At 40.0% G+C, this 24695-nt stretch overlaps 1 long non-coding RNA gene across 1 annotated transcript in view; it reads right to left on the bottom strand.

Moving 5' to 3' along the window:
• LOC105704638 (uncharacterized) overlaps positions 1-24433 on the bottom strand; it is a 125294-nt gene extending 100861 nt beyond the window's left edge. Inside the window, exons 1-2 of the long non-coding RNA XR_001104497.3 lie at positions 24365-24433; positions 18520-18628 (exon numbers count right to left, since the gene is read on the bottom strand). This is a non-coding gene — a long non-coding RNA (uncharacterized LOC105704638). The remainder of the gene's footprint in view (positions 1-18519; positions 18629-24364) is intronic.
• Between the last annotated feature and the right edge of the window lie 262 nt (positions 24434-24695).

The raw sequence follows: 24695 nt of genomic DNA, 5'->3' as shown, positions 1-24695 counted from the left end.
CAACATGGCAAAACCCTGTCTCTACTAAAAATATAAAAATCAGCTGGACGTAGTGGCAGGGACCTATAATCCCAGCTACTCAGGAGGCTGAGGCAGGAGAATCGCTTGAACCCAGGAGGCGGAGGTTGCACTGAGCCGCGATCGCGTGACTGCATTCCAGCCTGAAGGATAGAGCGAGACTCTGTCTCAAAAGAAAAAAACATTCAATAATATATTTCTGGATGAACATAACTAAACCACTTTCATAAAATCAATGTTGCTTTGGGCACATACACATGTGTAAAATACAAATGGGTACTGACATATAATCTTCAGGATAATGCTAACTCAGAAGAAGCAGGATGGAGGAACTGAAGCAGAATGTCTTAAATCTTATAAAAATATGTAAAAATGCTAACATGTGTTCCTTCCATCAGCTGGGTATAGAAGTTTGCTATATAGATCCAGTCTTTACATGTAATTCTGAAAAATTTGTTCTTAATTCTCTTTCAAAAATTTTACAGTGGCAATAACCTAAAATGAAATGAGAGAAGCTATTGATAGTCTTTATTTGACTCACTTTATGTGATTATTCAAACATTTCATGCATAACTATGAAGATGTTTGATTATGGTGTGGCCTACTCAATGGCTTATGCCCATAGTTCATCTTTCTAAAATCTAGAAAATTCTGAATTCTGAGTCTCCATAGCTTCCAAGATTTGAGGTAAGGGCTGGTAATTTTGACATATTCTTTTGAAATACTATATATGTACATATTTTATAATTTAAAGGTACTAAAATGAAGGTCAGGTGTGGTGGCTCATGCCTGTAATCACAGTACTTTGGGAGGCAAAAGTGGAAGGATCGCTTGAGTCAAGGAGCTCGAGACCAGCCTGGGCAACATAGTGAGACACCCCCATCACTACAAAAGATGAAATAAAAAATTAGTCAGGTGTGGTGGCATGCACCTGTAGTCCCAGCTACTCAGGAGGCTGAGGCAGGAGGATTGCTTGAGCCCGGGAGGTCGAGGCTGCAGTGAGCCATGATTGCACCACTGCACTCTAGCCTTGGGGACAGAACAAGACCCTCTCTCTCTCTCTCTCTCTCTCTCTCTCTCTATGTATATATATATATATATATATGAAAAAGAAAAAAGCTCTAACATTAGCTCTAACACTTTTTAAGATGTAAAACCAAATGTGCATTGCAGAATGCACATGATTCCCTACAAAACAGAGCCCAGGTCATAGGTCAAGGAGCCCTTGGATGCATCACGTCAGATTGGTGTCCACTCCTAGTCTCATGGTAGCAAAAGGAAATCTGTCCCTTATGCACAGCATGGATGAGACCATTCTGGAAACACCCACGGTTTTTGTAATTCCTAGAGCATATTCTAGAAAACAAATATATCATTTTAAAACTTGGTATGATAAAATGATACAAGATTTTTCTGTAACTTTGAAAGAGCTAATAAAGCTTATTTCTGTTCATTTGCTCTTATGCTCCCTGCTTGACTATTAGATTCATGCCTGATCTAAAAGCTCCAGGTCCCCCAAGTGACAAATACAGCTGAGCACTTATGTCTTTGGATAGAGTCTCTCTAACACAACGCTTCAGAAGCTTTTGGCCTCTCTAGTCTGCTGTGCCATCATCCATCATCTGCTCTGAGTCACTCCATGCAGCTACACCCTGATACCTGTCAGATTCATGCCAGGAGCCTCCTGCCTTCCTTCTCCCTAAGGGCATCTCTGTTGGGGTCATGGTATGGGACAGCTTGGGTGCCGGCTTCCTGCACACCCATGCAACCGATTTGCCTGACAAGAGACAGGACACTGGGGCTTGGACTTACTTCTGTGACTCCGAAGCAGAAATAAAGCAATTGAACTGTGTGACAAAACACCTCCTCCACTTGTTGTCCTGCTTAGAGCCTTACATGGCACGAAACCAAATCCAAATCATAAGTGAGCCACAGGACGTCTTCCTCTGACTTTCCATGCTAGCACTCATTCTAACTTCTCTTCCGGCATGTTCTGTGAAGCAATAAATAGAACTAAGTATCTTTTTAGGACATTTTTATTGCAACATATTTTTTTCTCTGCCTCCTGCCATCTTATTATGTTATGTCACCAAACACCAGAGAGACACAAAACAGATGTTCCCAACAGGAGCAAGCACAGAGGGGATTTCCCTATCAGAAACCATGATGAGGAAGCTCTTGGAACTCAGCTATGATCATGGTCATACTATTCGGAGCCCTGGATGTAGGGTGGAGTGAGAGGCTTACACACAAAGGGTAGCACTAAGTTTCTCTCTGTGGAATAATGTAAAAGGAAAACAATGTCTTGGCAGTTAAAAAGGAAATGAAAGGTCAAATGCTTCTCGTTACAAATGCTTTGCAACAATGTCCAAGTTTCTTTGCGGCACTGGAAGAAAAAAGTTTTGCAAAAACGTTGTTTGGAAGGAATATACTGCTGTCTAGTTCATGGACATTTTTATAAACAACTATTCTTTTCTTAGGGTGGCATTGCTGCATCGGAGTACAGCTGAGTTTTATGTTTGACATATTTCCATACACAAAATTCCATTCCCCCAAATTCTTACCTTCTAATGTGTACAGAAGAAGAATGACAATGAGAATAAAAATAAGAGTGAAAAATAAGAATTTATAAAGTCCTATTTTGTTTATTATATATATTTAAGTTAGAGATACTAGATTATTTATAATCTTGCAGAACTCCATGCCCCTTTTTAGAAATATGAACCAAAATAAGTAAAAATATAGCTCACAGGCTTCCCATTCAAGAAAGCAGACTTGGCACATATTTTATACCATTTCTCTTAAGATTTCTTAAACTAATTGTAAATGGGTGATCAAAATAACAAATCCATGACAACAAAAATGTTATGGGGTAAAGCTATTGCCAGATATGCAATTTCAACAAAATTCTAGATCAGTTTCCTAACCACAACACTCTTGACATTTGAATAATTCTAGATTATGAGGGCAGAATCTCCATAATATGTGTTTAGCAGCATCCCTGGTCCTTACCCACTCGATGCCAGTAGCATCTTCCCTCACCCTCAACTACAACAACCCCAGATCTCCCCAGACATCGTCAAGCATCTCCTGGGGGCAACATCACCCTCGTGAAGAACCAATGGTCTAAAGACAGAGAGCAAATGAATAAATATTCACTCACACAACTGAGAAGAGAAGGCTGCAGGCTAGAACATATGTAGAGGGCACCACAGTGCAGAAGACAGGCAAGCTGCACGTGAGAACACCCGAGAAAGGATAACAGTGATGCTACCATGCAACAGAAGATCAGAGAGATAGAAGGAGTGAGGGGGCAGAGAATACTGGGACTAAGTGGAGTCTGTGGACAGAACAGTAGAATAAATACATGTGTGCATACACACACCCTCACACGTACACATGCACATACATGCCTTCAAACACACTCATATATGCACACACATCGGCATGCCCATGCATGCACGCATACTCTGTCACATTCGCATATGCAATGGGCAGAATGTCCATCAGCACATGAATAAACAGCATGTGGTCTACCCAGACGATGAAACATTATTCAGCCAGAAAAGGAATGAAAAACTGACACATGCTACGGCATGAATGAAGCTTGAAAACACCATGCTCCGTGAAAGGAGCCAGACACAAAAGGCCACATGTTGTTATGATTCTATTGACATGAAATGTCCAGAATAGGTAAATGCATAGACGCAGAAAGTGCATGAGTAGTAACCGGGGGCTGCGGAAGGAGGAAAAGGGCAGTGATTGATCAGTGGATAAGGATTTCATTTCCTGATGATGAAAATACCCTGGAACTAGACAGAGGAATAATCCTGTGAAAGTACTAAACGCCACTGAGGTGTAAACTCGTATACTTAAAATGGTAAATTTTATGTGTATTTTACCCCATTTCTTAAAAAAGAAAAGAAAAAGAACTCTCTTGGTGCTGGGAAATCAGATTACTCTGGGAGCAGAGGGCCAGGTGTTCCCACATTGCTGAGAGCAAAATGCAGTAAAAATGTCTGAGTTTAAGCAAATTGGGTTGAAACCCTAGTTCTACTACGCGTAAGTGAGGTGAGCATGGACAAATTAATTTTTCTATGGTTGGTTTTCCTTTTCTGCAAAGTACATTCCAGGATTGTCCTGAGAGACAATGAAAGAGGCAGATGGACGCTCCCGGTGCAGAGCAGGCCCTTTGGTGCTCACGGGCGGCCCTCCTGGCCTCAGTAGCTCCATTCCACCCAGCAGTGTAGCCAGCTCTTCTTCATAGCCAGCAGGAGCCTTACTACATGCTCACCGTTTGCAGAATGTAACAAAAATTTGCTGCAGCTTTTTTTTTTTTTTTTTGGTCATGGTTTTCTAGGTGAAAGACTCATACCCGCTAAGTGTAATCTTCACTTATAGAGCGTAAAAAGAGCCCGATGCTTAACCGAAGGACCACAAGCGGAACTATAATAATATTCAAGCAATATTTTCAGATCATGCAATATATTTCAGATCATGATCACTGTGAGAATTCAGCCTCTCTTTAACTGGTAGGATTGTTCTTATAATTCCTGTCTTACGAAAAACTCAAAAGTAAGAATCTCAAAAACTCGAAAGCAAGAATCTCAAAAAGAAGCTGAAACAACAGATCGCATACGCTTTGCCGTCTTCCGCAACTGCAGCCCTGCAAACATACTTGGCTGAGTTTACAGCCTTCACAAAGGGCTAGCTGCAGTCACAGTGCACCCCCTTGAGCCAGCTGAGAAAACAAAGGGATTAAGACTGCCAAACTTCACAGTGGCTTTGTGAAACTTACATGTCTCCCATGAATGCCTGTCAGATGGCGAATCTTTGCAGGCCAGCAAGCTGTCCAGGCAGCAGCCTTCTCCTGCCTCCCTATGCCCCTTAGCCCCCTCCACTTCCCCCCCACACACCCTAGCCACAGCCCACATTTGCAGAACACAGCTTATGCTTGCCCCTTTCAAATGCATCCCAGCCGCTGACAGAAGCTAGCTTTGTTTTTAAAAACTTTTCCTCTAATAGCTCAAGGAGGTCAAGCCTCAGCTCCTGTAGGCAGCTCTCATTAAACTTAGGTTATCAAAGGCTTTCCTTGCCTGTGTCAATTTTCCAGGCTTAATAGGACTAAGCAGTGTTCCTATTAATGTTTTTTTGTTTTTTTTTGTTTTTTTTTGAGGCGGAGTCTCGGTCTGTTGCCCAGGCTGAAGTGCAGTGGTGCGATCTCGGCTCACTGAAACCTCCGCCTCCTAGGTTCAAGTAATTCTCCTGGCTCAGCCTCCCGAGTAGCTGGGATTACAGGCCCTACTAAATTTAAGAAGCATTTTGAGCAAATATCACAAGAGTTCTAGCTTTATTACAATTCCCAGGAAACCTGAGGCAATGTCTGAAAACATTTCTGGTTGTCACAATTGGGGAAGGAGGGGTGCTACTGGCATCCAGTGGGGAGACGCCAGGGATGCTGCCAAACATCCTCCAGTGCGCAGGACAGGATCACCCCACCCTCTTGCAGCAAATGAATTATGGGTCCCAAATGTCAATTATGGTGAAGCTGAAAACCTTGAGTTAGAAGAACACCCTAATAATTTAAATATTAATCTCACTGCCTCCGAAACAAAAAACCGTAACTCATAGAAATGCTTCTTATCTATTCATTGTTTACATGTGTATTCATTCCTGAATTTGTTTCTATCTTGAGTGTAACTGGGAGTTGCACCACAGGTTGCTACAGAGCCTCTGTGCACATTCCTTCCTTGTTTTCCTAGGAAGTTGCTAGGATAAGAGGGAAAGTCTGCTTGTTTATTCCTAGGATAATCAATGGTGCAGTCAGGCCAAGTTCCTGCAGTACAGCTTGGTTATTTTTTAAGAGATAAATCAGATTCATGCAATGACATAGCAGGGTTTTTGTTTTATTTGGGTCATTCTTCGATTTTAAGAGAATATATCTCAGCACAACATTACCTGAACAAAAGAGAACTAGAAGTGAAATCTTTAATTAGGTAATAAAGTTGCTCCCTGCCCAAGGAGCTGAGTCTTGAGGGAACAGGCCTCGCCTTTATAGGGCAGAGTTCTTCCCAGATTCACAAAGCAGGAGATAGAGCAGCACTTCCCAAATGTTGGTGTGCATGAGAATCCCCTGGAGAGCCTGTGATGGGGCAGATTCCTGAGCTCATGCCTGAGATGCTGATTCCGTGGTTCCAGGATGGGGCTGAGCATTGACATTTTGAGCAACTGCCCATGGAAGGAGTGCACGTTGAGGAGCAAGCCTCAGTCGTAAGAATGCACGTCCTAACCCCAATATCACCTAAGAGACTCGTGGCTCATTACAAGTTGTCTATAGAAGCTCCTCATGGTCCCAACCAACTTCTTTCCCATATGTACTTCCGGCTCTGAGTTACTTCTGTTAAATCAAGTTTGGCCAGAAGCTGCCTCCTTACATATTTTAAGTTCAGCCTAAAAGTTTCTCTGTACATCGTGAACTATAACCTAAATGGAATTGTAAACAAATTGTAACCTCCTCTTGTGCCAATCAACGAGTTTTGGCCAATCACAGGTGATCAACTGTTCAAACCAGGTTCAAATAAGGCAAATGTCTAGCTGCAACCAATCCGGCTGTTTCTGTACCTCACTTCTGTTTTCTGCACATCATTTTCCTTTTTCTGTCTATAAATCTTCTGCCATCACGTGGCTGTGCTGGAGTCTCTGAGTCCACTCTGGCTTGGGAGGCTGCCCAATTCACAAATCATTCTTTGCTCAATTAAACCTTCTTAAATTTAATTTGGCTACAGTTTTTCTTTTAACACTTCCTCCTGATTCTCCTGTTTGCTTTTGTTGCACACCATGCAGCGTGCAATGAAAATTCTGGGGTGGGACAAGGTCAAGGACAGACTTGAGTCAAGAAATACATAGCACGAGGCAAAGAATGGAGCCACTGTGAGCATATTTGTCACGGAAACACAATTTTACAGTGTGGCGATTCTTGCTTCACTCACTCCAAAAGGAGCATGGCATGGTGCCATCAAATATAAGTATCAGATTAACAGCAAACAACGTTTAAGACTACTATGCATGGTGATGGAGTCAAAGAAGTATGAAACTCTACTCTGCCCTTAGGATCATATCAATGACTTGGGATCCTGGTCTACAATGGGTCCAGGCACAAAACTAAAGGCCAAAGAGTCAGAAAGTTTGCAACCCCCAGCCTGAAAAAGGAGGAGCACAGTTGTAAGCATTGGTGCCCTTGTGCAACATAGAGACACACTCCTGAAAAAAGGAACATAAGAGATTTTGAGGTGTTTGTTTTTCTGTAGGCAGCAGAGATCCATTTTATCTACAATGTTGCCTTTCACGGAAACCAGTGACTAAAGCAACAGTTGAAATATCCACAGTACAGTAATTTGGAACAAATGGCACTTGGATGGCGTTTGTCCATGGAAACATCTGACCTCTGAGCTCCAGAATTGCAGGATTATTATTTCTATGCACTTAAATTGTCAAGGGGAAGACCTGCCTATCGGAACATCTGCATAACTCGGAGTTTTACTGAGCAACAGAACATTCTATACTTTTCAGATCTACATTTACTAATCTATCTTCAAAAGGACAATGTGAAGATTAACTAATCTAATGTCAATGGAGCACAGAGGAGCAGAAAATGCACCATAGACAGATTTGGCCTCACTCGGTCAACCCAGTCACACAAATTCAGTTATAGCTGGCTGGGTCTTGAAGCATGGACATGATCCATATCCCTCCTTTAGAGGGCTTGACATTGAAGTATCTGCCATTTGTCCACTGTCCTTCCTAAATCAGAAGTGTAAAGCCTGTGGTTTCTTCAAGGAAGGTTAAATAACTGGCCTTCATATGTGCTAAATAATGGCTTTAGTTTTGAAACTCCAAGGAAGCCAAGAAAGGCTTTCTGTCTCTGGCTTGCCAGAGGAATGGTTTTCAAACCCAGTGTGCAACCCTAGAAGTCCTTTGTGCTAACTTGGCAGGCTAAAGACCACAGGGGACTGAGCCATGAGAGCAATGCCTGAAGAGCACAAACCACCTGATCGCTCTGCGGTGGAGACTCTACTCTGGAACGTTGGAGCAGAAGGCTACTATGAAGGCATTGCAGGGGCAGTAGGACATGCCAGCCTTCCATCCACCTGGTCCCAGCCATTCCCCACCACATTCCCATGTCACATAAGAAACAATGCACCAATTGCTTTTACATTTTAGTCCTTAGATGGCTATTTCTGTGTCTTAACTTTGTCAAGGTCAAGACAAAAAGGAGGATCAGAGAAAGAAGCATTCACTCAGCCTAATAGGAAATAGGATCTGACATCAGGCAATAACTGACATGAAAGTAAAGTGGATGGTAATAAATGAAGATGTTTGTGAACTATCCCCACGAGGAGATGCCTCCTTGCTTAATATACATGGCATATTTCTCCAAAGCATTTGCCTTCTGTGAACCTATAACCAGAGTCCATGAGGTGAAGGGTTTTCTCAAGAGTATAAGACAAGTTGACATGGATTTTGGTGGAGGGGAGCCCACCAGATCCCTTCCAATTCCAGGCCCCAGTTTCTTTCCATGAGCCATGTGATATGTACGTGTTTATTTATTGCCAACATTGTATAACACTACCTGAAATGAGTAGAAATGTAAAAATTACACTTCTTTGAATTGGCATATCCTAAACCATGTATGCAAACCTGAGATCTTAAATAGGACAGAAGTAAATTATTTCTGTCTTCTCCTTATATTTGGTCTGCAAATTAAGGCAGATACTGTTACTCAAATACCGGGGGTTCAGTCTAGGTCCTGTTGCTCACTGCTCAAAAGCCAATTACTGAGATGACAATTATTGCCAAGGAAGAAAGCTTTAATCTGGTGCTACAGCCAAAGAGATGGAAGATCAGTCTCAAATCCATCACCTTGATTGACTAAAATCAGGAGTTTATATAGCAGAGAAGAAATGTAACAATGTGCGAAAAACAGAAACTAGGGAAGGGCAAGGAAGCAATCATGATGAATAAGGGGTGCAGCATCTCACAATGCAGTGATCTGGGGAGTTTCAGGCCTTTGATACTATTTTTAGAGGCCTGAAGGTTGTTTTCTGAATGATCTCAAATAAAACAAATATACGTTTCAAGCTTTAAGATCAGAAGAGTCCATTTTTATGTTTATAGACTTAGACTACATAATTATATCAAAAAGTCTAAAACAAAGATATATAATAAGATTTGACATAGTAGACCAATCAGGGAAAAGGTCCATTTGGATTCGTGAAATACACCTTCTCACTAAAATGTTTGCATGCTGGCAAAGTGGAAAGATCAATGAATTAGAATAGGGTGTCACACTTGCCAGTCCTTTCCCTGTCACAGTTTGTAAACTGAAACATTAGGGCATGCTGAGGTACTTTGCATCTCAAAATGCCACAAACTGCAACTTGATTATTTTTCAAATAATCAGAATATTTTTAACACAAGAACCTGCTCCCAAATGCTCAGCATTAATGACTAGTTAAGTGTTATACAATGATCATTTCAAAGCATCAGCCTAATTCCCCAGACTCATCTGTTTCCATTTTTACTACAATGTTTTTATATAAAGTAACATGAGATTTATTTTCCTAAACAGGTAAACTTCAAATATTAATTTCTGCTCTGTGTTTTGTTTAGTAAATCTATAATTTCATATCCAGTACAAAGATGATTTATGTTTGCAAACCAAGCCCCTAGCAGAATGTCACAATGTAATTACTACTTTTTAATTGTTTAATATTTATTTTTTATAGCATTCATAAGAAATCAAAACTTGTTTCTTAAATGTCTCATTTCCACTACTATTTATTGGCTAAAATAATGGAAATTATAAGAAGATAAGAAAATAATCAATATGTCTTTTACTTTCCTACAACTCCCAAAAATACCAGCCTAGATGGGTCAGTAAATGTGCCAATCTTCTATATACCTAAGTCATAATTACAAGCCAGTGGCCAGTGAACTTTATTTTTCCTGACTCTGAGTGGCCAGAAGACATTACCTTACAAATCTCTTAGTCCCATGGTGCTTGAGAAAGGAATTTTGTACCTTTTATTTGTTTAAAGGCTCTAAGAATGTGTTTTTGGGACGTTACAAAACCATAATGATGTCAATGTCATCCAGCCAAAACTCTCCAGGAAATCACTTGTAGATAATTATAGTTGGGTTGACTGACTCACTGCAAGCAGGAAGAACACACATTTTGGGAGACCATAAGAATATCAGTAAAAGGTTAGAAAAAGTTCATTATAAAACACAGCCTTATGTTAGTAATTTAGGGGAGGAGTCAAGAAAGCGGGGCTTTGCTTCAGGCTGGATGCTATCAGAAAGCTTAGGTCATTACCTAACTAGGCATCTTGATATATCTTGTCCAGAAAGCAGGAAGCAAGCTTACAGCTGTAATTAGTAAAGAAGCAGCAGTCAGAAAAGTGGGATGTTTGGTCATTTGGGTGCTTTGGACAATGTTCATGTCTCTGCCCACATTTGGATGAGATTATGGAGTGGCCTTGTATTTTCCTGACCCATCATGGTCATAGAGTGGCCTTGTCTGATGTGGGGGTCCTGTTCAACTGGAGAGCATCATGGCCTAGCTGTGAGGGCCAGACTGGCTTTCCGCTGTGAGCCACATTGTCTTTCTGGATGGTCATATTTTCCCTGCCTCACCTAAGAGGCAATTCTGTCTGCTGCCATCTAAGTCCACAAAGAGAGTACTTCTGCGGCTGGCAACAATCCCTTCTCCCATGCTGGTTGCAAAGACAAAAGTCTCTCTGGAGGCCCATGTTTCACTCTTGTTGCCCAGGCTGGAGTGCAAGTGTGCGATCTTGGCTCACCACAACCTCCGCCTCCCTGGTTCAAGCTATTCTCCTGCCTCAGCCTCCCAAGTAGCTGAGATTACAGGCATGTGCCACCACGCCTGGCTAATTTTTGTATTTTTAGTAGATACAGAGTTCCTCCATGTTGGTCAGGCTGGTCTCGAACTCCTGAACTCAGGTGATCTGCTCGCCTCAGCCTCCCAAAGTGCTGGGATTACAGGCATGAGCCACCGTGCCCGGCCTATCACTGTGTTTCTTACAATGATCAATGTGTCTCTACTTCTTCAAAGGCTAAGACCAGAGAAAATATAAAGAGAGAGATAGCTGGTGCTCCAAATTAAATTTGCATGCCTAGAAGTATCCTGAGACTCCAGAAGCACTTCCCAGTGATAGCTGTGAACATCCCTTTCTTGGAGATATGTAGGCAATAGTTATAAAAATAGTCTTGGGAAAAAGTTTGCAATTCAGTCATGCCCCATGGAGTTTGGAGAGCAGAACCAAGTGATTGTAAAAGGCCCAGACTCTCTGGTTGGTCTCTGAAAAAAATGACTATCCCTGGGCAGGGTTTTGTTTCCCATTTTCAATTCAGCTGGCTCTAAATTTGAGGTCATTAATGGATTGTTTAATGTGTATTCCATTGTGGCAGCTAGTCTGCTTTCAGAAATAAGCTAAAATAATCGATTTCTATAAATATCCTCGAAGTCCAATTGCTTCTGGCATATCAGACACAGGCGGCATTTCCTACAGAAAGTTTAGTGAGTGGAATATTTTTGTAGACCCAGACTCAGTTGCAGTCCTCACCACACTGACAACCATCTGTGTCAGTGTACTTATCCCTTCCCATTTTGTTCAAGGGAAATGAAAGTGAATGGGTAGAACCCGATGTGTTCCAGGAAAGTAGAAGAGAAAAGTAACGGAGGCAAAAATGTTAAAGAAGAAGCCATGACATGCGAGTCGCCCTTTTACGTATGTAGTCAGTAAGAGTGCACTCACAATACATGCAAAAAGAAGCATTAGGAAACCTGCTGAAAAGAAAATTGTCAGTTGGTATCATTACCAACAACTGGACTTAATGGCATGCTGCTCCCAATGTGATGCCTGTGATGGATGCAGCTGCATGTTGGTGGCATGTCTGCCCCAAAAATGCAGAATCGGAAATTAATCCTGGAAAGCCTCAGGCCAGCCCAACTTGACATTATTTTTCAAAACACCTGGCCTGTACCTCCTGAAAATGCCAATGTCATGAAAGACAAAGAAAACACAAGCACTAAATACAATGTGGATCAGAGAATCCTATATAAGGGCAAAGTTTTCCATGAACAATATTCTTAGAAAATCAGTAAAATCTGAATATCAACTGTATGTCTGACAATAGTGATGTATCAGGGGAGGTGGGGAAGGTTAATGGGTACAGAAAACATCGAAAGAACGAGTAAGACATACTATTGAGTAGCACAACAGGTGACTATAGTCAATAATAACTTAAGTGTACATTTAAAAATAACTAAAAGAGTGTGATTGGATTCATTGTTCCTAACTCAAAGAATAAATGCTTGAGGGGATGGGTACCCAGTTTTCCATGATGTCATTATTTCATATTGCGTGCCTGTATCATATATACACCTGCTATGTACCCACAAATATTAAAAAAAAATTTTAAGTAGGCTATACTATACTATACTGTGATAAAAACAGTAAAGTATCAATATTAAATTCCTTTCATTTGATAATCACGGTGGGCTTGGGAAATATACTCTAAAGTATTCAGGGGTAAAGGGTATAATGTCAAAAATTCACTCTAAAAAGGATGGTTCAGAAAACACACAGATAACAAGCAAATGGGGCAAAATGTTATCAGTTGGCGAATTTGCTGAGGATTCCTGGGAATACATTCTAGGCCTTCTGTGATTTCTTTATAGATTTTAGTCCTTCAGAATAAAAAGTTAAGAATTCTTCAGCAAAATTTCTTAATGTTTCAAAGGCTGTGGTAACACAAATTACTAAGAAATCCTTTACCCCACCATCTGATATGTAATCAGATTGAACTTTAATTATGTTAGCATAAGTTCGTGGTAAAAATGACATTCAAAACAGGAAATTTCTTGACCTAAGAAATAACTGCTTAACCTTAGCTAGTTGCTCAGTGGAATTCACAATTTGTTAGGATTTACAGAATGACAAATTTTAAAGAAATTATATAATTGGAATAACTAATGCTATTTTTAAAAAATCAATTGCCATATTCAACCAAAAGAAATACGATTAGTGGGAGGCGGCCCAACAGCTAGGTAGCTGGAATGCCTAATGTAGCAGAAGATCTGAATGCATGGACCCAACTTCTTGTCTACACTTGACTTGGCTGCTTCAAGATTAGCTCTTTTTTGTCGAAATGGCTGCATTTTTAAAATAAAACTGTTTGATTAAATTTTGATTTAATTAAAAAAAAATTTTTTTTGAGTGAGTGTTGAACAATGATAACACATGGACACAGGGAGAGGAACATCACACACTGGGGCCTGTCGGGGGGTGGGGGTTAGGGGAGGGATAGTAGGGGATGGAGGAACAGGGGAGAGATAGCATTAGGAGAAACACCTAATGTAAATGACACAGTGATGGATGCAGCAAACCACCATGGTACATGTATACCTATGTAACAAACCCTCACGGTCTGCACATGCACCTCAGAACTTAAAATATAGTAATAATAATAATAATTTAAATGTTTGATTAAATTTATCAACCATGAGCCAAATCAGTATTTTCTAAGTTAGTAAAAAAATAAATAAATAAAAATGAAACTGAATTTTCTATACATTTAGTCACAACTCGGGGCATTCTTTCTTAGAAAAAAAAACAAATATATTTTTACAGGAGAAAGGTAACTTTAAGGTCTTTGAAACACATCCATAAATACTTTTTTTTGTCCTTATTCTTCAAAACATTTAAACTGATCAAATTTGAAAGGAAAACATATAAGTGGCAAATAAATTTTAAAGGAATACCGCCTTGAATGGGCCCATTCTTTCATAGGAGTAAGTAAAATCTTTCTTGTCATTCTTAATGCCAGAAAGCCTCAAAGGCGAATGTTTTGCTGACCTCCAAGGATGGCTGAAGCCAACACTCAGCAGTAGCAGTAGGCACCAAAACAAGCTTCCGGGGTTGCTGAATGCTGAAGCATGCCATCTTTCTGCCGACAGTAATCTCCCACGTTTTTCTCATCCCTTATGCCATAAATCCACCTGTATCACATGCTGGGCTAACTCCTGCTCATTCTTCCTAGGATACAAACTGCTGTATCCTAGAAGTGTCTCCAGGCCCCAGAACGACAGGTGTCCCCTTAGGTCTGCACGTCCCTGACTTCTCCCAGCATAGCACCTATTAAACACTGGGGAACTGTCTGTCTTTTCTCTTTCTTCTCACATGATAATCTCTGACAGCAGAGACCCTGTTCTTCTTACTCACATTTGTACCCTCAATCTCTAGATAGGTGTATACAGGAAAAACTCAGTAAATGTCTGCTGGATGACTGATTTAGACATTGTAGCCCAACCTTCATGACATACTAATACCAACCATACTATGTAGATGTCTCCTACCTGCTGACATTTTCTCTTTCCCGACTTGTTTTCTATTTAAAAAATAAAACTAAGTGTAAGCTCTGCTCATGGAGAGTTACAAGTTCAAATCAAATACGTGAGCTCTGACTCAATCTGCACCATCTGCCCATTCATCTGGAGATCATCCGATTTTCTCTGGGATTTTTGTAGCACAAAAAATGCATTATACAGACCAGAAATAACCTAGAAATTGTAGCTGGAGCGCTTTGTGGGTCAGGATATATTTTTTAACATTTAAGGAACATTGTCATCCCATAGGAGACTGGCTACTCCAAATTGAAATTCTGTTTCATTCAAGCTGGTAACTTTCCTTCTCAGGCTCACCCCTAACAAAGCTCCAGAATAAAATGTTCCAGGATGACTGAATGCTCATTCTTAAGTAAATTGCTTGTAGCAAACCCATGGCTGCCTGATAATACAAATACAGTGTACATTTGTCTTTCACAGTTCTTTGTGTAGAATGACAGGGAGCTAGACTACATTTGACAGACTTGTTTATATAGCGCCATCACCGAAAATAAGCACTTCATCATAAATCCATTAATCAAAACTAAACCAATGATCCTCCTTTTCTCCAAAAGAATATATTCATTTTCCCAATGCATTACAATAAGTTTGATGAATATTAAACTCACTATGACAGTGATTCTCAGAAAGAGCATTTCTATTCTTTAAGGTATTTACCTGGACTTTCAATATGATAATCCAGGAGCTGGCAAGAGGACTGCAACAATCCAGTGTGCCTTCCAATCAATAACTAATCCATCACTACCAACTGGCTTTTTCAGAAGGCAGAACCAGCTCTGCTGCCCAGGCTGGAGTGCAGTGGTGTGACCATGGCTCACTGCAGCCTTGACCTCTCAAGCTCAAGCCATCCTCCCACCTCAGCCTACTAAGTTGCTGGAACTACACATGGTTACGTTTTTAATTATTTGTAGAGATGAGGTCTCACTATGTTGCCCAAGCTAGTCTTGAACTCTTGGGCTCAAGTGATCCTCCCACCTTGGCCTCCCAAAGTGCTGAGATTTTAGGCTTGAGCCGCCACACTCAGGCTATCAATGACTTTTAACAAGCACAACAGAAGATAGTTTATCATGACGTCTGTGACTATTCCTTGAGCAGCACTTCTTATTTGGGAATGTCTGAAGACATCTTTGGTTGCTGTATCCTTGAAGAGCAGTGCTACTGGCATCTAGTGGGTAGAAGCCAGGGATGCTGCTAAACATCCTACAATACAGAAGAAAGCCCCCTGCCACCACAAAGAATTACCTGGCCCGAATTTCAGCAGTGTTGGTGATTGAGAAGTCCTACCTTATAGGTTAACAGATGTAATTTCTAGATCTGTGCCATTCAATGTGGCAGGCACCAACCACATATGGCTATCAAGCCCTTAAAATGTGGTCAGTTCGCATTGAGATGCACTCTAAGTGAAAAATACATGCCACATTTCAGACTTAGTGGGAAAAAAGAATGTAGGATACCTTAATATTTTATAATGAAATTTTATATTCAAATAATAGGTTGGATATAAGGATTAAATAAAACATGTTATTAAAATTAATTTCATCTCTTACTTTATACTGTTTTAATGTATACTAGAAAATGTAAAATACACATGTGGCTGCCCTGCATTCCCTTTTGGACAACACTGGGCTGGGGGTTCCTTCTGTTTCCTTGATGATATGCTGTCTCTATCCATGTAAACCACATTCCAATAAGCAGTTAATCTAAAAGTACATTTAAATTCAAAAAGCACCTATTTGCTATATTCATATAAGGTAAATAAAAGTGTCAAGTTATGTAATCAGATCAAAGATATATGAAGTACAAATTAAAGTTTCCCTATTTCTGTTGATTATAAAACCAAGCTGAGATGAAGCAAATGGAGCATGGAGATGCATTTTCCTTTATGCCCAAATGGTTAGGAATTGACCCCTTAGCAAGCTGTCCAAGTGGACAAATTCAAAAACTAGAAGGCACAGAAACAGGGCTTTCAACGGCAAGGAAATATTCTATTTCCAAGGAGAGTCACGCACAGTATTTTGCTCATTAAGAAGAATAAAACTGAGAAGAGCATAAAAATTAGACAAATCTGTTAAACTGATTATTCATTAGACTAGCAACCCTTCTAAGCACAGCACAACATGGACACGGCTGGATGATAGAGAAAAAGCCACAGGTACTTTCTTAAAGATCCACCTTAAAAGGCAGGACAGACAATTGAAAATATTACATATTGAAACATCAGAATGAACAGGTATATTCCAAATGAGAGTTCATAGGCAAAATCAGAATCAGTGAGGTGCCATACTTGGGCATGGAAATACAAGTAGAACTTAAACCAACAAAAAGAGCATGTTATGCAAGAGACGGAAGTGGGAAGCAGAGCGAGCTAATGCTCAGAGCTGAAATAAGTATGATGCTTGTGACTGAGACAGTCATATGAGCTGACTTGCCAAGGTTTTGCATTTATGTTGGGGAGGGTGTAGCAACTGGGCGAACTTCTTTGTGATGGGCCTTAACAACCAGGATGGGAACATAGAACTTTATCCCATAGGCAACAGGGAGCCAGGGAATGGTATGGAAAGAGAGAGAAGTATAAGGAGAACATTTTAGACATGTACATGAGGTGGATCAGAAAGAGAAGAAATGGCCAGACAACATGTAATTAACCTAAATGTATAATAATGAACCACCAGGGTGGTAGTACTGTGTCCAGAAGACAACATGCCAAGTGAACATCAGAAACAGGAAATAAAGATACTCAAACCCCAACTTTGAGTTTGAGTAACTAGGGAGGAAGGTACATAGATATAACAATGAATGCCATGGAGGCATTGACTTTGGGATGATTGAGTGTTGGCTATCAAGGCTGGGACGAGGGTTCCAAGAATAGAGCTATAAATATAAGGGTCAAACTAAGAGCTATACCATGTTGTTTATTATTTTACAGGATATTAACAGCAGTCTGTGGGCTAGTCGGGAGGTACATTCATCTCCACTCTACCAAGAGGTCAAGGTTGCTCGGCCATTGCATGTTGAAGCTGGACCAAGAACTCCCAGAGCTCTATCTTCTAGGATTGCTTTCATCCCAATGTGCCACACTTTTGTCCTCTAAACTGTGCAGACTCTTACCCAATGAGCGTGGTCAAAGCCACAAATAGGAATTCTGAGAGAGAGAGAGAATCAGCTAAGTTGGGCAAGTCTTGAATTAACAGAAAATCCTGTTTTCTAACCTAGATCCCATGCACTGGGTTCAGTTAAAATCATCCATGATGTTCTTAGTTTGTGCACCCTTCCTGCCTCTTGGCATCATTGTCCACTTGTCTATACCCTGGGTTCTCAAATTCTATTACGTGAGAATCTTGGCAAGGCATGATAATACCCACTGAGGAGTCATGACCCATATAAGCTTAAAAGGCCACCCACTTTGGAGGTATTTGCATTTTAACAAGGGCCTCTTGAAGACACAGTCCTTCAAAAGCCTAGAACCGTAACTACGATTCAGTGATTCAGATGGTGGAGTTGGGGGAATATTTCTTCATGATAATCTTCAAATCCTGCAGTCAACATATGCATAGGGCCTGCCTTATCATAGGGATAAGATGTAGATTTCTCCTCCCTGTACTCCCAATCCTATTTCCTTGGAATACCTTCCCAATGTGATTTAGTCATCACTAAAACCAGTATTTACACTTGAAAGGGAAAAAAATGTTTTCACCAAAGTGCTATGTCACCTCCATGAAGGAAAATACAAAATACAAGGCTGTGAATTTTCCCCAACTCATCTGTAGGAGGATAAATGAATATCAAAGAAGTATGCTGAATGATGATCAATGAGGGGCTAAAATCTCTGCTCACAAGGAGTTATCACAGTGAATTTGGTATATGGAAAACCAAAGCTCTTCCACAATCATTCTAACTTCAGTTTTAAGGGAATTCTGACTTTGTTGCTGTGATATGTAAGCCTCCCCTTAACTCCACTGGCAAATGCTTTGATATAGAAAATAAGTGCCAGGCAATGAGTTTTTCATGCTTACCTTGAACTTGAATAAGCGGTGATTTCCCCTCTGGTTTCTGAAATTAGGTGTGTCACATGATTTAACACAATCGGCTTGTCCTAAACACCATGACAATAACTCCATCTGCCTGCAGATATAAAAGAAACTACATCATCTGTCTAGTATTCATCAACAACGAAACACCAAGCAAACGTATGGTCAGCATTTTAATGTTAAGTGTGAAAATATGTACAACTATTACGTATCAGTAAAATATACTTTTAAGAAAGAAAAATTTAGTATGTTGGCAATGAGAATACTATGATGCCTAAGAGTTATTAAGTACCAAAATGGTAACTGATAATGGTGTTTAAATATCTTGTTATAAAACCATTCCCTAATTTTCAAAAACATTGAGGCCAATCCTAAAGCCCATTCATTTCACCAGCCAATCTAGTTATAATGAGTGTAGTAGGAAGCATATCATTCTTGGAAAAAGAAGAAAAGATTGATTAAAATCTCAGATAATCAAACAAAATAACTTGGTTTCTAAGTGTTGTTAGAAAGTTGGACAATCCAACATTTCCGAGTAGGACTCAAGTTTTCACATGAAATGTAAACTCAGCATTTCTACCATTTTCTTCTTGGAAATACAGAAGCAATAAAGGAGAAGAAAAAGATTTTCTTTAATTCATTTTTGGTAAAACAAGAAGAAAGTTAAAACCCCAGACCTCAAAGTGTCAAAATGACTACAAATGTCAGTGGAGATTGATCAGGGTGTGTTGCAGAGGAGACAGAGATAAACAAACACCATGGGGATCCCACAGCAGCTGGAGATTTCGCAAACAGCAGCAGAAGCTCGCTTCCCAAATACAAGGGGCACAGCCAGAGGCACACAACTCTAATCATGTGTTTGCAAGAATAGAAGTCGGGGTGAACCAGCTGCAGTGGAAGCCTCCTGCACCCAATTAGGTTCCAGAAGCAGAAAAAATGAATTAAATGAATTATATTTGCAAGCATTGTTCTGTCTCTATGGTACCCAGAAAAGGAGAAATTTAAGTTGTTAGCAAAGAAATTTGAAAAACTAGCCTTTGTTATCTGAGAAACAAAAAAAACTTATACGTGGCCAGGTGCAGTGGCTCACGCCTGTAATCCCAGCACTTTGGGAGGCCGAGGTGGGCAGATCACCTAAGGTCAGCAGTTCGAGACCAACCTGGCCAACATGGTGAAACCCTGTCTCTACTAAAAATACAAAAATTAGCCGGGTGTGATGGTGGGTGCGTGTAATCCCAACTATTTGGGAGACTGAGGCAGGAGAATCGCTTGAATCCAGGAAGTGGAGTTTGCAGTGAGCCAAGATCGCACCACTGCACTCCAGCCCAGGGGACAGAGTGAGACTCTGTCTCAAATTTAAAAAAAAGAAAAGAAAAGAAAAAAGAAATTTATATGTAAAACCCTGGGTCAAAGGAAAAAGTCAGCTCTCTTGGCATATGGTCATGCCTTTTTTTTTTCTTCTTCTTCTTCTTTTATTTTTTGAGACGGAGTTTCGCTCTTGTTACCCAGGCTGGAGTGCAATGGCACGATCTCGGCTCACTGCAATCTCCGCCTCCTGGGTTCAGGCAATTCTCCTGCCTCAGCCTCCTGAGTAGCTGGGATTACAGGCATCGCGCCACCATGCCCAGCTAATTTTTTTGTATTTTTAGTAGAGACGGGGTTTCACCTTGTTGACCAGGATGGTCTCTATCGCTTGACCTCGTGATCTACCCGCCTCAGCCTCCCAAAGTGCTGGGATTACAGGCGTGAGCCACCGTGCCCGGCCCATGGTCATGCCTTTTTTATACACACACACACACACACACACACACACACACACACACACACAGAATCCCAGAAATAAAACATAAATTGGTCAGACACAGTGGCTCATGCCTGTAATCCCAGCACTTCAGTAGGCTGACGTGAGTGGATTACATGAGGTCAGGAGTTCGAGACCAGCCTGGCTAACATGGTGAAACCCCGTCTCTAGTAAAAATTACAAAAATCAGTCAGGTGTGGTGGTGGGTGCCTATAGTCCCAGCTACTTGAAAAGCTGAGGCAGGAGAATCCCTTGAACCCAGGAGGCGGAGGGTGTAGTGAGTCTAGATTGTGCCATTGCACTCCAACCTGGGCGACAGCGTGAGATTCTGTGTCAAAAACAAAGAAAAAAAAAAAGATATTCCAAGGACCAGTAAGCATATGAAAATTGTTGAACCTCATTAGTCATCAGGAAAATGCAAAATAAAACCACAATGTGATACCACCATATACCCACCAGATGATAAAAATTGAAGACTGACAATACCAAATGATGTTGAGGAATTGGAGCAACTCGAATCTCATGCATGCATGCTGGTGAGAGTATAAAATGGTCCTACTAGTTTGGAAAAAAGTATGAGTTTCTTAAAATGCTAAAAACCATGACCCATTGTATTAGGGTGTTCTTGCATTGCTATGAAGAAATACCTGCAACTGGGCAATTTATAAGAAAAGAGGTTTAGTTGGCTCACAGTTCTGCAGGCTGTACAGAAGCATGGCTCCAGCATCTGCTTCTGGGGAGGCCTCAGGGGGCTTTGACTCACAGCGGAAGGTAAAGCAGAAGCATGCACAACACATGGCCAGAGCAGGAGCATAGGGGATGGGGGGGCAGCAGGTGTCACACACTTATAACCAACCAGATCCAGTGAGAACTCACTCACTATCATGAAGACAGCACCCAGATATGGAGGATTCGCCCCCATGATCCAAACACCTCCCACCAGGCCCCACTTCCAGCACTGAGGATTACAAATCGGTATGAGATCTGGGCAGGGACACATATCCAAACTATATCACCCAGCAGTTCCACTCACAGGTATTTGCTCCATCCCATGGCACGGAAAAGGGAAAACAAAACATAAGGAACCACAAGAAAAAGCTGTGCAAGAATGTTCATAACAGCTTTATTCATAAGAGCCAAAACCTGCAAACAACCCAGGTATTGATTAATAGGAACACGGAGAAACCAAACATAGTACAGTCATGTAATGGAATAGCACTCATCAATAAAAAGCAACAACATGGAGAAGTCGCAAAAATATTATGCTTAGTGAACAAAAGACGGTGTCCACAAAAAGAGTGCATACCAAAGTACTAGAACAAATAACTAAATCTACGGTGGTAAAAAGGTTACAACAGTGGTGGGCTCTGAGGGAGTGAGCATGGGGATTAAGTGGCAAGAGTGAGGAAACCTTCTGGGATGATGTTAATATTCTGTGTTTTGATAAGCATTACAAACCCAGCGAACGTGCATTTAAGATTTGTGCATTTCATTGCATGTAAAATTTAGCTGAAAATCAAAAATGCTGTAAATACTAAACTTTACTTCATGATGTGCATGCTGAAGTACTTAGTGGGATGTACACCTGTATCTCCAATTTACTTCGAAACACATCAGAAACTAAGATGGATTAGTGTACAGAGGGCCGAATACATGGATAGATACAGGTAGTGTAATGGGTGTTCACTGTAAAACTCTTTCAACACTTCCACACGCTTAAAAATTTGTATAATAAAATGCTGGAAGAATTCTGAAGAAATTAAAACAGTAATGAAGGAAGGCTAGCCCTGTATGTAACATGCTGAAACATAAACAAAACCTTAATATTTAACTTAAGTAGAAAGAAAGATCAATGGAACGTAGTAGAAAACTCAGAAATAGAACCTCCCATATGGAAATTTAGTGTATGCTGTAAGCAGCAACCCAGGGCAGAAGAGAAGAAAGGGATTATGTAATAGTTTTGAAAGAAATGAGCTGCCTTCTGGAAGAATATATTTGGTTCTATGTCTCACACCTTATGCCAGGATAATTCCCAATTGATCAAATATTTAAACATACATAAATATGTAGAATTCAGTGATAAATTAAAGAAACCATGGGATCATTCTTCTGTTAATACTAAGGGGGAAAAGTCCTTTCAACTATGATCCAAATGCCAGACATGATAACAGACTGATGAATTCAACCACAAAAACGTCAGAACTCTTCAAACAAAACCACAATAAGCAAACTCAAAAGACAGAAGGCAAACTAGGGGAAGATTGTGAGATCTCATAAAGTTAATTTCTGTAATAAATAAGTAGCTTATTAGCTACAATGCCAGCAACCCAATAGAAAAAAAAAGGAAAACAATATGAACAAATAATTCAACAGAAGACAAATATCCTCAACTACAAACATAATAATGGAAAAAATGAATCGCCATGTAATTTTAACCTGCATTTCTATCAGCAGAAAAAAGAAGAAAGCTGCAGTGTATAACTCACTTTAAAAAGGAGAGAAAGAAAACACACATACACATATACACAACACATAAAAATGTGCTCATAGATATTTTTAAAAGCTTCAGAACATGCGTTGCTTGTTCAGGGTGACAGGGAGGTTTTTTTTAACAGCATATCCTTTTATACTTTTAAATTTTGAAGCATGTAAATGGAAGACCTAATTTTAAAAATTAGATTTAAGAAATTGAGAATAATTATATTGCAAACGAAGGCAGCAGCGTGGGAAGCAGCCCAAGCTCCAGCCCAACTCTGCTACTAATTAACTGGGTGAACTTGGGCCAGTCTCTTATTGACTATTCTGGCTGGAAAGAATCTCAGAAATATTCTCATTCCACACTTGTTTTATGAAATAGGAAACAGAAGCACAGAATAAATTAACTGACTTAGCCAATGTCACATGCAGTCAGTTTATGGCAGAGCCAACAAAAGCTGTCGATGTGTCAATTTCTTCTTAGATAAGATGGGAGTACTGCCATTAAGAAAAGGCAAGCTGCAGAGATGGGTAGAAAATATTTGCAAATCGCAAAACTGACAAAGGACTTATATCTAGAATGTATATCTTTAACTCTCAAAACTCAACAATAGGAACAAAAATAAATACCTAAAGATGCTTAAGATCATTAACCATCAGGGATATGCAGATTTCTAAAAACCACAGTGAGATACCACTGTGCATCTATTAGAATGGCTAAAACTTTAATTTAGAAAACCTGACAATACCAGATTGGAAAGGATATGGAGCAACTAGAAATCTCATGCATTGCTGGTATACAAAATGCAAAATGGCACAACCACTTTAGAAAACAGTTTGGCAGTTTCTTATAAAGTTAAACATACACTTAGCCAATACCACATACTCAGCAATACCACTCCTAGGTATTTATCCAAGATAAATAAAAAAGGACATTTACAGAAAAACCTGTACATAAATGTTTGCAGCAGTTTTACTCTTAGTCTCCAAAAGCTAGAAGCAACCCAAATGTTCATCAATTATAGCACTTCCATGCAATGGACTATTATGCATCCATACAATGGAATATTATGCAGCCATCAAAAGGAACAAATGATTGATACATGCATCAAATTAAGTGGCTCTCAAAGGCACAATGCTGAGTGGAAGCAACCAACCTCAAAAACCTCTATAGTGCCTGATTCCATGTATATGACGTTCTGGGAAAAGGCAGAATTGAAGGAATGGAAAACAGATCAGAGGTTGCTAAGGACTGGGGCAAGGAGAGAGGCTGACTAAAAAGTGGGAGCATAAGGAAATTTTAGGAGATGTTGGAAATGCTCTGTGTCATCATTGTGGTGTTGGATACATGAATCTATGCATTTTTTAAACCCACAGAATTGTATATTACCAAAAGCAGACTTTACATTATGTAAATTTAAAAATAATTTTTTCCAGCTTTCTTGAGGTATAATTGACAAATAAAAAGTGTATATATTTAAGGTATACAACGTGATGTTTTGATATACATTATGAAACATTTGCCACCATAAAGCTAATTAACATATCCATCACCTTGAAGAGTGGAGTCATCAATCAAAGATCTCTGTGATCCTTTCCAGTTCTAGAAACATAAAGATTCTTTCACTTTAAAAAAAAAAACAAGCAATTAATTCCCAAGGACTAGAACAGGTTTGTATTACATGTGGCACAAAAAATCTTACAATTTTTCTTTAGGAAAGATAAACCTGAATAACTATGAAATTCATAACGCAATGACAATGTGGAGAAACAGAAAACCATGAAAAGAGTGTAAAAATAATGCCTTGGAATTTCATCTCCTTAACAATTCAGCTAGGTTTCAGGCATTCTATTTTTTCTCCCATTTGGAAGTACTAAATTAATG

The sequence above is a fragment of the Aotus nancymaae genome, unplaced genomic scaffold (assembly GCF_030222135.1).
Source record: "Aotus nancymaae isolate 86718 unplaced genomic scaffold, 86718_ANA_hifiasm-v0.15.2.pri h1tg000058l, whole genome shotgun sequence".
NCBI classification, from domain to species: Eukaryota; Metazoa; Chordata; class Mammalia; order Primates; family Aotidae; genus Aotus; species Aotus nancymaae.
This window is presented reverse-complemented; position numbering and strand designations above follow the sequence as displayed.